General features: G+C 32.1%; 1 pseudogene; it reads left to right on the top strand.

Moving 5' to 3' along the window:
* Positions 1 to 9,793: 9,793 nt before the first annotated feature.
* Positions 9,794 to 9,910, top strand: LOC142618149 (U6atac minor spliceosomal RNA; annotated as a pseudogene).
* Positions 9,911 to 13,260: the final 3,350 nt, after the last annotated feature.

Here is a 13,260-nt window from a genome sequence, read left to right on the forward strand (position 1 = left end):
TCGATTCTCAAAAATAAATAAATAAATAAAAGTCTTGTGTTCAAAATTCTTACCCATCATTTTGGGCCACCTCACGATTCTCAAAAATAAATAAATAAAAGTCTTGTGTTCAAAATTCTTACCCATCATTTTGGGCCACCTCAATAGATTTTTCCTAGTAATTACTTTGTGGGTACGCCGGCATTCCATTACTTTGTGTATGTGGGCATTCAAGATTTACACGTAGGTCGCAAAATAGAAGTGTTTAAAAATAATTGTGTCCTGCACTTATTCGGGTGTTGGTTGCTTTTTGTGCAACAAGTTAAAACTTAAAAGGAACAAAAAAGAAGTTGAAAAGAAGAGGCAAGGACTCTCCTTCTTCTTCTTTTTTTCTTTTTTGCCTTTTTTGTTTTAAATTTTTTAGCTTGTATATTTGTTTATTTGGTTGGCTTTTTTAGTTTCTCTTTTTTCTTTTTCTTTTTTTTTTCTTTTTTCATCCTTGGGGTTCCTTTACTGCCTTTTTCTTAGGGGTGGCAATTCGTGTTCGTGTGTCGGGTTCGTGTCGTATCAACTCATATGTATTCGACTATATGGGTCAACACTAACCCGACATGTTTATTAAACGGGTCAAGATTTCTCAACCCTAACACGACCTATTTATTAAATGGATCAGTCGTGTCGACCTGTTTATCTGATTTTATCAAAATGAAGAAAAATATTTATGGAAAAACAAGCAAATAAATATTTTAAATATAAAATTTAGAACTAATGAGTAATTATATCACAAATAATCATTCAAAACTAAAGCATATCTTAATATCATAAATAATCAATCACAATACGTCAAATCAAATAAACTACAACAACTAATAAGTTTATATACCTATAGTTTGAATGATATATTGGTAAAATTTCATTTAATTAAACGGGTCAGACGGGTCAAACGGGTTCCATAGGTTGAACCCTAACCCAATCCGTTTATCAAACGGGTTCATCATATCAACCCGAATATAACACGAACCCATTAAGCCTCAACTCATAACCTGCCAATTTCGTATCATGTCATGTTAGGTTTGCGGGTTGTGTCCAATTTTACCACCCCTACTTTTCCTCTCTTAAAATAAATGGGTTCTTTTTTTTTAATATTTTGTTGAAGGGTTGCATTTATTAATTTGGTTTTGTAGAAAGGAGACGTGTCAAAGAAAAAGGGACCACAATGGGATTAGAAGGGTATCTTAGGAGGATGATGTAAGGTTTTTCTTAATCAAATGTGTTTTCTTTCATGGGATTGGAGGAGGAAAAGAAGGTATATGCTTTTGGAATTTTTGGTATTCTTCATTTTAATTTTTTTAGTCAATTTTAATCTTTAGAAAGAAAAGCTTTTGAATTTTTTTTTCAGTGTTTGGGTTGACTAACTTGGGGTGGGTTAAGGTTCAAGTTGGGGGTACGTTGAGTATGTGTGAGGCTTAGTAAGGGCAATTTCAAGTCAACTTGAAATTCATAGTAAGGGCAATTTCAAGTCAACTTGAAAATCAATTTCAAGTTGACCAAGATTTTTAGTTAGGCGTAACATTAAAAATTGGGAATATATTATATGTTGAAACGAAATTGAACCCAAACCCAATAGCCTGCATGTTACCAAACAAAAAAGAAAATAGGGTATGATTTGAACCAAGTTAGATCAAACCTAAATGTAACCCAACCTGATTCGCTTATAAGGCTTTAATATAAAGTTTTGGAGTAATCATACTCCTCTCCTTTGAAGGAAAAAAACATCTTCTCTCTTGACAAACAATTGACCAAACTTTGTTAAATTGATATTAAAAATGTTCCAAAATTATTATTATTATTATTATTATTATTATTATTATTATTATATAAATTTTGGGCTTAAAAGTGGTGGTTCCGCCAAGTTGCTACTCTCACTAAATAGTAAATTAATTTATATTATTTATTAGGATATATTTCTTCCAATTAAAGGATAAATTTAACAATTGCTTAATTTAGGTAAAATTGTATCATTTTAATTTCAACAAATTTAAATTCTATATTATAAAAAATTTCTAAACTTAGATCTCATGCAACAACCCATGTTTTCTTTCTCAAAAAGAAAATCTGCATTTTGACTAAGGATAAAACTTTATCATCTAAGTTTTACAAATTTAAAATCTACTTCGACTAAAAGTTAGGCTTAGAAACTGTAGTTGCGACCAGTAGCTACTCTCACTAATTAGTAAATTAATTTTATATTATTTATTATGTTATACTTCCTCAAATTAAAGAATAAATTTAATAACTATTTAATTTAGGTAAAATTGTATCATTTAAATTTTAACAAATTTAAATTCTATTCAAACTAAAACTCTATTATAAAAAATTTTCTAAACTTAGATCTCACGCAACAACCCATATTTTCTTTTTCAAAAAGAAAATCCACATTTTGACTAAGCATAAAACTTTATCATCTCAGTTTTACAAATTTAAATTCTACTCCAACTAAAAGTCTATTATCAACATTTTAAGAACAATTAATTAGTAAATTAATTTTTTATTTTTTATTTTGACCAAGAATAAAACTTTAGCATCTAGGTTTCTACTCCAACTAATAGTCTATTATCAACATTTTAAGAATAATTAATTAGTAAATTAAATTTATATTATTTGATAGTAAATATTTCCTCAAATTAAGGGGTAAATTATACTATATATAAGAGGATTTTCCCTCTTTCAACTAGACTTTTTTGTGGTTCAAAAATACCCTCATTAATGAAGAGTAACTTCATTTAGAAATAGGGTCATAACTGTTAAATAATAAATTTCATTTTGAATTCTAAAAAAGAATTCCTAAAATTTATTTGTTTGAAAAAAAATATATATTTATAAATTATAATGATGCAACTTATTAACCTTTACTCAAAAAAATAGAAAAGCCTTTGAGCACACACAACATGCGTGCTTAGAGGCTAATATTTAATAACAGTTTAATTTAGATAAAATTTTATCATTTAAATTTCAAAAAATTAAAATTATATTCAAAATATAAGTCTATTATCAAAATTTTCTGAACTTAAATCCCACACAACTCACATTTTTGTTTTTGTTTTTGTTATTTTTTTCTCAAGTTGCATCTTATTAAATTAATATTTTATTAGGATATTAAGCTACAAGGCTATTGACTAAGAGATTTTATTCATACTTTATAAAATTTTTCTGAACTTAAAAAACCTCACACAACTCACGTTTCTATTTCTATTTTTTGTTTTTTTCTCAAGTTGCATCTTATTATATTAATATTTCATTAGGATATTAAATTACAAGGCTCTTGACTAAGTGATTCTATTCAAATTAAAAGTCTATTATCAAAATTTTCTAAACTTAAATCAACTCATATTTTTGTTTTTTTCCTCAAGTTTCACCTTATTAAATTAATATTTTAGTAGGATATCAAGTTACAAGGCTCTTTACTAAGGAATTCTATTCAAACTAAAAGTTTATTATCAAAATTTTCTAAATTTAAATCTCACACAATCCACATTTTTGTTTTTATTTTTTACTTCCTTGGTTTGCATCTTATTAAATTAAGTGCTAATTATAACTCACCCACTTATGGTCTGGCCGAAATTTAAGTTACTTATTCGTGGTTTGGAATTTGGCACTTTACCTACTTGAGATTAGCTCAGTTAGGGTTCTGTTACCCATCTCTGTTAAAAATTAGGCTAAATATATATTTTAACTCTCTTTTATGTCTCTCTCCTCTCAAAACATTATATATATATATATATATATATATATATATATCTATGTATATATATATCTATCTATATATCTATGTATATATATATCTATCTATATATCTATATATATATATATATATATATATATATTTCTATATATATAATAATAAAATAAAAAACATAAAAAAAAATAAGAGAAAACAAGATCAAAAAGTGAGAGTTTTGTAAAAATTATGAACAAACATAACCACCACCATAAAAGTTTTTGTCAAGAATCATCTCCAGAAAAATCAAATTCCTTCATCCATTTCTAAGCAACCAACGAAGCCATAGTATCTAAAGCTTAAATCAAACCAAAAGATTGCGGCACAAAGGTAGCATCTTCCTCACATTAAGCAAGCTTGGATACGTATAAAATCATTCCAAGTTGAATCTATGTAAGTTGAACAATTGAAGAAGGTGTAGTTATACACGTTGTACTCAAAAGGAGATGAAGTTGGATCAGGGATTCAAAGCAGTCATGGATCAATGCAACCATCTAGATCATTTAAATCAATCCACTTACCTGTATAACTGATACTATTTACATAAAACTTCCCTGAATAATGTGGCAACCTATGAAGCACGAGTGCGGGTGCGGGACTCAGCAATTTTTGAAAAAGGTGGGTGCGGGTGCAGCGGGACTCGGCGATTAAAAAATTATTAAAAATATTTTTATTTATATTTTTAATATATTACTAAGCATACTTTTTCACATTATATAAACATATACCAAATTTAAGAGCAACAGTAGATAATAACTAAAACATGATGTTCATAAATTAAATACAACCCACAAGATTGAAACTAAAACATTCCATGATGTTCAGAAATTAGAATACAACTCATAAGTTTGAAACTAAAACTAAATAAAAGACAATTAACAAGACAATCAAACACCAACATCTTCATCATCAAGATCAATAGATTCACTTCGAACTTCACTTTCACTAGTAGTAGCACTAGTGCTAACATTCTCAATAACTATGGCCTCCAACTCTGGCTCATCAAGAGTAAGGGTTGCACTCTCAAGAATTCCAGCTCCTCCATGTATGTCGCTCTCATTCCAAGAGTCTCCTCCAATGTGCCGCATCTTTGTTGTTGTATGTATGTACTCCTCATTGCGCCTTGACAAAAGTTGAAGATTAGAATGCACATATATCAAATCATCAGCACGTGCAGGAGCCATTTTGTTTCTTTTTAAGGAATGAATGAATTTGTATATGCTCCAATTCCTCTCAGCACATGAGGATGAACAAGGTTGTCCAAGAAGCTTAAGGGCAAGGGTTTGAAGAGTTGGAAATGCAGTGCCATGGTATTGCCACCAAACCAAAGGTTGTAAGATCCACATATCTGTCAAGGCAGCTGGTGAAGGAAACCTCCCTCCTGAAAATGTTGCAAACTCAAACTTCACCACACTTAATTCATTCCCATCTTCAAAGTATCGATCTAAACACTTGCTCCTTTCCATAGAAATTTCATAATCTCGATGTGGAGCAACGCGTTTTGGATTTTCCGAAAGCCATTCAATGGAGTAATACCTAGAGTTAAAGATTAAAAAACAAATATAAATAAAATGTGTGTTTTACTAGAAAGGGGAACTAAAGAAAATAGAAAATAAATGTACTTACTTAGTATTTAAGGAATGAGCTAAGCAATGTAGTGGTGTACAGTTTTTAGTCCATCGATCAATGAGTATATCATACACCACACTCCAAAATGAGCAATACTGATCATCTTTCAAGCCTTCGTGCCGATATATTACTGCTTTCATCTTCTCTATCATTGAATCTCACATCTCATACATAAGATGAAGACAAGGCTTATCTGTGTCGGCCATTCGTAGCATATCATAAATAGGTGCTGTGAATTCAAGGATATAATCAATATTATCCCACCAAAGATCACTTAGAATCAGATCTTTCACTTTTTAAGCTTTTCCAACATCATCCTCCCTATAAGAAGCCCATTGGTCACTAATAGCCATGGCTTGAAAGCATCTTTTTATCAACTTCAACCTTTTTAGCATTACAACAACTAAAGCAAATCTAGTATCAGCAACTTGGAGCAGTTTTAATGGACAAAATTCATTAAACATTGCCAACCTCATTGAATGGTTCATGATAAAAACACGTATGAAGGATGCGTCATCACCAATACGTGTAATCCAACTACATTCCTCATATGTAACTTCATTCTTTTCAGTGTTTTTTGCTGCACAAATATTCTTCAAAGCTAGATTGAGAGTGTGGACAACGCAAGGTGTCCAAAATATTTTAGGATACTCACTTTCAATAAGAGATCCAGCAGTCTTCATCACACTAGCATTATCAGTGATAATTTGGACAACTTTTTCATGTCCAATCTCTTTTATAGCATCCTTCAACACCCCAGCAATATAATGTTTGTCTTTGAATTCACCTGACCCATCAATTGCCTTTATAAACACTGGACCCCCATCTGATACAGCCATAATATTAATAAGAGACCTCCTTTGTGGATCAGACCATCCATCAGAAACTATACTTACACCATTTTCAAGCCAAAAGTCCTTAATTGGTTTCAAAAGTCCTTCAACATGAGTTCTTTCTTTTTGCAAAAGTGTTGTTCTCAAAGCATTGTATCTAGGAGGAACATAACCCGAAATGCTATGAGTAGCAGCATATGCATAGGAATTACGATAATATGGGTTCCTTGCAAAGTTAAACGGAAGCCCAGCGGTATAAAACATCCTAGCAATTATACTATCCAACTCATGTCTAGCATTATTCTGGTATGCTTTCTCCAAAGTATTATTCACAGCCACCTTCCTCCTCTTACCATCAATCGGATTTGTACTATCACTCCTTTCATGTCTCCGAAATTGGGAAATAGGTATAGGCCCACGGCACTAGGGAGGCGGGGTAAGGGAATTTGACTTCTCCGTTCTCTCTCTAACTTATCATTCTTAACTTTATCATACATTTGCTGCATTTCCAGCCTATGACTCGGTGTCACCTTAGGGCACGGTTTAATTCCTTTATTAGAAATTTTTAACAAATGAGCCTTAACCCTAGAATAAGATCCCATATAAACTACACCACAATAATTGCACTTAAAGTATGTGTTTCCCCTTGATTTAACAGATGCACCAGCTGGTTTTTCTACTTTAGTCACATACTGCCAAAGAGAAGATTCATCATTTGGCACTTCTTGATTAGACAAAGGTGAAGTTTCTGTGCTAGTAACTTCGTCCATTGCAAATTCAATAGATTTAATTTAACCTACAAATAATAACTATTAACTAAATAAATTTAGAATAAATCAAACCAAATTCAGAAATCACATAATCACAAATAATAAGTTAATAACTATTAACTAAATAAATTAATAATAAATCAAACCAAGTTCATAAATTCACAAATAATAACTATTAACTAAATCAAACTAAGAATTTGAGTTGAGAATACTTTGAGAAAATTCACAAGTTCACAGATTCACAAACTAAGATTCACAAATCACATTCACAAATCACAAATCAAACTAAGATTGAAAGTGAAAGCTTTATTAATATCAATACCTGAGTTGAGACTTGAGAATGCGTGAGAGAGAGTTGAGAATGCGTGAGAGAGATTGAAAGTGAAGGGCCGAAGCTTGAACAGGGGAGACGGAGAGACTAAAGGCAGAGATGGAGGGCTGAAGCTTGAAGGCAAAGACCAAAGAGTGAAGACAGAGATGGAGGGCAGAGCACACAGCTGAGAGGCAGAGCACACAGTTGAGAGCAGAGAGGCAGAGAGGCAGAGAGCTATGAAGAGCACGGATGAAGTTTTTTTTCTTTGGTGAAGTGAGAATGAAGTGGGGTGATTTGGCTGAAGTAGGGTTAGGTTTAAGTTCATACGGTGCGTTTCGCACCTTTTTTTTTTTTTTGAATTTCGACCTGAATCGGCCGTATCGGGCTGAATCGGAAATTTCGGCGGTTTCGCCCGATACGGCCAATACGCCCGATACGGACCGATTCGGCGCGATTCCGCCCAAGTCAGCGCGAATCACACCGAGTCTACGTCGCGTCGGCGCGAGTCGGCGGGAAAAAGCAGATGCCACGTGGCCGACGCGGCCGGACGCCGCATCGACGCGCGAGCAGCGGCGTCCCTCGTGCGTCAGCGAGTCCTGCCGCGTCAGACGCGGGTGCGACAACTCCGGTGCCGCGTCCGTGCATCCCAGGTGGCAGCTCGAGCATGGTATAGTTGTCCTCGGTACAAGATAACTCAAACTTAGGGTATCCACAGTGTTCTGGCTGTTGGTCCTTTAGCCAAAATGCATGGGAACTGAATGGTTGGGCCATCATCTTCGCACCATACTATCTTGCACCCATCTGCCTCTAATCCAAACTCTGCAGCATTTATGAACAGGAGAAAGCAAAAGAGAATTATGAACAATTTAAGCTTTAGATGCTATAGCTTAGTTGGTTGCTTAGAAATGAATGAAGGAATTTGTTTTTCATGGATATGATTTTTGATAGAAGCTTCTATTGTGGTAATAATTTTTGTTCATAATTTTTACAAAACCCTCGCTTTTTTATCTTGTTTTCTCTTATTCTTTTATGTTTTTTTTATAAATGTTTTGAGAGGAGAGAAAGACATAAAAAAGAGCAAAAATACATATTTAGCCCCATTTTTAATAGAGGTGGGTAATGGAATCCTAACTGAGATAACTTCAGATAGTTAAAGTGTCAAATTTCAAATCACGAGTAAGCAACTTAAATTTCGGCTAAACCACAAGTGGGTAAGTTGTAATTTGCCCTTATATTAATGTTTTATTAGGATATATATATATATATATATATATATATATTCAACCATTATTTTTTAACACCATCTCTCTTAACCAATAAGTCATATCTGTATAATTAAATCCCACACAACTCACCCATGTTGTTTTTCGTTTTCACTTTTTTTTCCCAAAGATGTAACCTACGCTTATGTTTTAATCTAAGAAGTTTATCTTATTTATTATTCTTTGCTTGTGAATTTGCTTGCATGATATTATGCTAGAGGAATTTTAATTTACTATAAATAAGCAAAACAGTGGACAACTATTTAAGTTCTCCGTTCTTTTATGTAAGATTTTTTTTATTCTCAATTTTTGAACTCTCTTGTGTATGTTTTGATTTTGGGTTTGGGTTATTGTATTTAATTGATGAGTGTGTCGATTTTTTTAATTAGACTATCACTAGGAAAAAATGGGTATTGAGAACTATTTTGTTTATTATTGTTTGTGCTAGCTAGGGCATAGATTAATCATAACATAAATAGGAATGGTCAAACTCAAACCACATTTCATATTAAGAAATTAACACAAAACACAAAGATAATTTTAAAATATAAAAATAGATAAACACTAACAAAGTCTAAACTCTAAAAAATTAGAACTTAAAGTAACTTTTTATTAAAATTATTTACTTATTTTATAATTTAATATTACTATTATTTAATAATTTAGTTTTAATTAATTTTTAAAAAATTTAACTTACATATGAATCTTCTTCATCAAGCCATGTATCGCACAGGAATAATGCTAGTTTTAGATGAAAATACAAATAACATTACTTGTCAATATGACAAGTCATGAAAATTCTTTAAAAATTACTTTTAAGTTATATGACTAAGACTATCATGAAGCTCATTTTTTTGTTAAATCATAATTTAAAATTATGACAGATGAATAAAATTAACTAAAATAAATAACACAATTGTGTTTCTTTAAAAAAAAATTAATTTAGAAATAGCATTCATATATATTGAAACTTTGGCAATAGGGTGATATCTTAGTAGAATTTCCTTCTTCTTCTTTTTTTTTTTTTAGGCCAATCAAGATATTCAGGAAGCACTTGATTATTCTCATGAGTATTTGTAGCACTCATATACCGTACATTGTGAGAAATATTTTAGTCTTTAGATGACCCTAATATGCTTGCTAGAAATTTTAAACCCTCACATTTCTCATAAGGTGTTAGAAACTATGTAAATCCATTAGGATTAAAATATATAATTACCCTAGTGATAGTGTTCGTGGAAAGGACAGATGGTTGGCATCTTCCCCGACAAGGGTGGGAATTGCCTTCAAGCTTACCTGTTACCAACATATCCAAATAATTACCTTAGCTAGTGATAGAACTTTGTCTCTGCAGTATAATTCATGCTTAGGAGTTATCCACCACAACAGGTTCATATATTATAGACTGTTCTATAAAAATATAATCAATAAAAAAATGCTTCAAATTGGTTTATCTTCATGGCCTCAATGAACATTGAAGTGGGTTCTCCTTGTGTGTTTGGTCTTGATGGAAGTTCAAATGGGTTATCCTTGTGCATGGGTGAAGTTCTCATGCCAGCTCTATGGAGCAAGTCTCTTAAATTGACATGTGGGTCTCACAGGTGTGGAATCCACATTCTTGAGAGAGACCCGTTCTATAGGGAGGACACATGAGATACTTCAACATGTATACAATCTCAATCTCAATAAAAGTCCACGCTCATTGAACCAAGTTGTGCGAGTTGCTTACCTCTTACCTCTGGACCAGTTATAGTCTTGGAACAAGCATTAGCATTGCATCATTTTATTCATTTTACATAAAAAAAAATTATTTGCTAAATTACAAATCACATCTAGGCAAACATGAAAAAGTGTCGGGACAAAAGATCAACTTAGATAAGACTACGTTTTTTTATTAAGATTGTGTATGATATCACAAAAGAGCTATTAAAAAATCTCTTTGGAGTTTCAGAGATTAAAGAGTACAAAAAATATTTGAGGTTGCCTGCAGTGGTAAGGAGGAGAAAAAAGGTGAGTCTAAATTATATAAAGGATAGGATTTAGGAAAAATTGCAAGGATGGAAGGAAAAACTCCTTTCACAAGCTGGAAAAGAAGTTTTATTGAAGTCCGTGGTTCAAGCTATTCCTATTTTTGCTATGAGTTGCTTTAGATTGCCTATACGTCTATGTCAATATATTGAGATGCTCATCCGAAAATTTTGGTAGGGTCAAGGGGTGATAGAAGGAAGATTTATTGGAAGAAATGGGAAGTCTTATGCCAACCAAAATTGGAAGCGGGATTAGGCTTTAAAGATTATGCAAATTCAATGAAGCAATGTTGGCCATGCAAGTCTGGCGTCTAATTCACAACATAGATTCCTTATTTTATAGAGTATTCCAGGCAAAATACTTTCTAAATAGTTCCATTTTTGATGCAAAGTCAGCCTCAGGTTCATTTGCATGGAAAAATATTTTGCACTCTAGAAAAATTATTGCAAAAGAGGCTCGTTGGAGAATTAGAGATGGTAAGTCCATTCATATTTTTCTTGATCATTGGCTTTTAAATTCTGTAGAAGGTAGAGTAGTTTCTCCCCCAAATTTATTGTCACCCAAAGCCAGTGTTGACACTCTCATTGATTCTCACACGGGTTGGTGGAATTCTCATCTCATTGATCTATGTTTTTATCTCCCCGAAGCTCAACATATCAAATCTTTGCCCCTATGTTCCACTCCATAACCTGACATCCTCATTTGGCCAAAGGAAAATTCTGGAAATTACTCAATGAAATCTGGATACAAGTCACTCATGGAGTCCTCTGCTCTTGAATCGGACAGACCAGTAGTTTCTGCTGCTCAGAAAAAATTTTGGAAGCAAATATGGAAACTAAAAACTCCGGGTAAGATAAAGCACTTCCTGTGGAAATCATGTAGCAACTCTTTGCCCGCTATTTTGGTTTGGTAGATAAAGCAGAAGTTGCTTCATGAAAAACCTTAGGCAGTCCCCCTCTTCGCAGTGACAGCTTGGTCTCTACGGTACCACAGAAACAAGACTCGACTCCGAGAAGCTTCACTGCCCCTGGACAAGATTGCAAGCTTTACAAAGGAGTATCTTCGGGGCTTTAAACTTCAAGCCAATAAATCCCATAGTGGCAGACGAGTTATGCAGGAAAAAAATGTTGTCCCCTTCCCTTAAATTCTATCAAGACAAACTTTGATGGTGTTATGTTGGACGAACCAGATGAAGCTGGTCTTGGAGTGATCATTTGTAACTCTGCAGGTGAGGTCATGGCTGCCTTGCCAGAAAAAATAAAAGAGCTGCCATCAGTTGTGACATTGGAGTTACTGGCAGCTAGGAGAGCTACAGTTTTTGTCCATGAATCAGGATTCCATCAGTCTTCTTTTGAAGGAGATTCTAAGATTGCGATTTACTCTTTTACGGAGTAATGGTATGGAAAACTCATGCAGTAGCACATGCCTTAGACCAAAGAGCAAAGCTTTCTTTTCCTTTACAAGTTTGGATGAAGTTTGTTCCAAGATTTATTGTCTATTGTGTTCGCTGATTTACTTATTTGAAAAATATGACAGCAATTATTTTCTTCTCCAAAAAAAAAAAAAATCCTTTATATTTGCCCAAAATTAAATTTTGCCTTTTAAGTTTCGATTTACTCATTTTAGTCATCAAACTTTATTGTTATTCAATGTAGTCCACTCATTTAAATCTGTCAAATTGTAATGTTAGTCTGCTAAAATGATCTCGTTTAAGTATTTTGTGAGCTTCTTAAATAAATAAAAAATCAAATAAACAAATATAAAATTATTTTTTAGAGATAATTTAGACTTTTAGCCATTTGGAACTATTTATTGATTATGTTATTCCACAAGAAAAACTTTTATTTATTAATATATATATATATATATATATATATATATATATATATATATATAACCGAAGTGTCTAAAATATATATAAAACCGAAACTTTTGAAACTCTCACAATTTTTCAAGTCAGCACAAGATTTAAATATCATTTTATTTAAATAATATATATATATATATATATATATATATATATATCCGAAGCCTCTGAACCTCTCACAATTTTTCACGTCAGTACAATATTTAAATACAATTATCATTTTATTTAAATAAAATTTTTTTTGTTTAGTCTAAACTTAACAATGAGTGAAACTCTATCTCTCTAATAAGTCCAATTTAAACTCAAATTTATCATTATCATTTTTTTAAAACAAACGTGTTCTTTCCTCACTACATTATTTATCATCAATCCATAACATGATCACATTGAAACAAAAACAAAAGACATATTTTAATTCTCGGTGAGACTCCAAAACCCAATCCAACTCCAACACACATAACCAAAAATTGCTTTCTGGGAAAACAAAACTACTTTGATTGAAAAAGCTTTTTCAAGCTTTTCCTTGAAGAAATTTATTACCAAACAACACATCACATTTAGGTTTAATCATGTATAAGAATTTTTTTTCTTCCTTTCATAATATATAATTGTTCATAAATAAACCAAGATTAAATCATATATTATAGGAGTACTTAATACCTTTCATGTGCATTGCACAAATTAGCAATTAGTTAAGATAAATACATTATCTGACAATATCACTATTACTATTAGCTTAATCTTAAAATAATTAAAATTTTGGCATTATCCACTTGAAATTATCTAATGTTCAAACTAATG

Source organism: Castanea sativa, chromosome 11 (genome assembly GCF_040712315.1).
Source record: "Castanea sativa cultivar Marrone di Chiusa Pesio chromosome 11, ASM4071231v1".
Classification (NCBI taxonomy): Eukaryota; Viridiplantae; Streptophyta; class Magnoliopsida; order Fagales; family Fagaceae; genus Castanea; species Castanea sativa.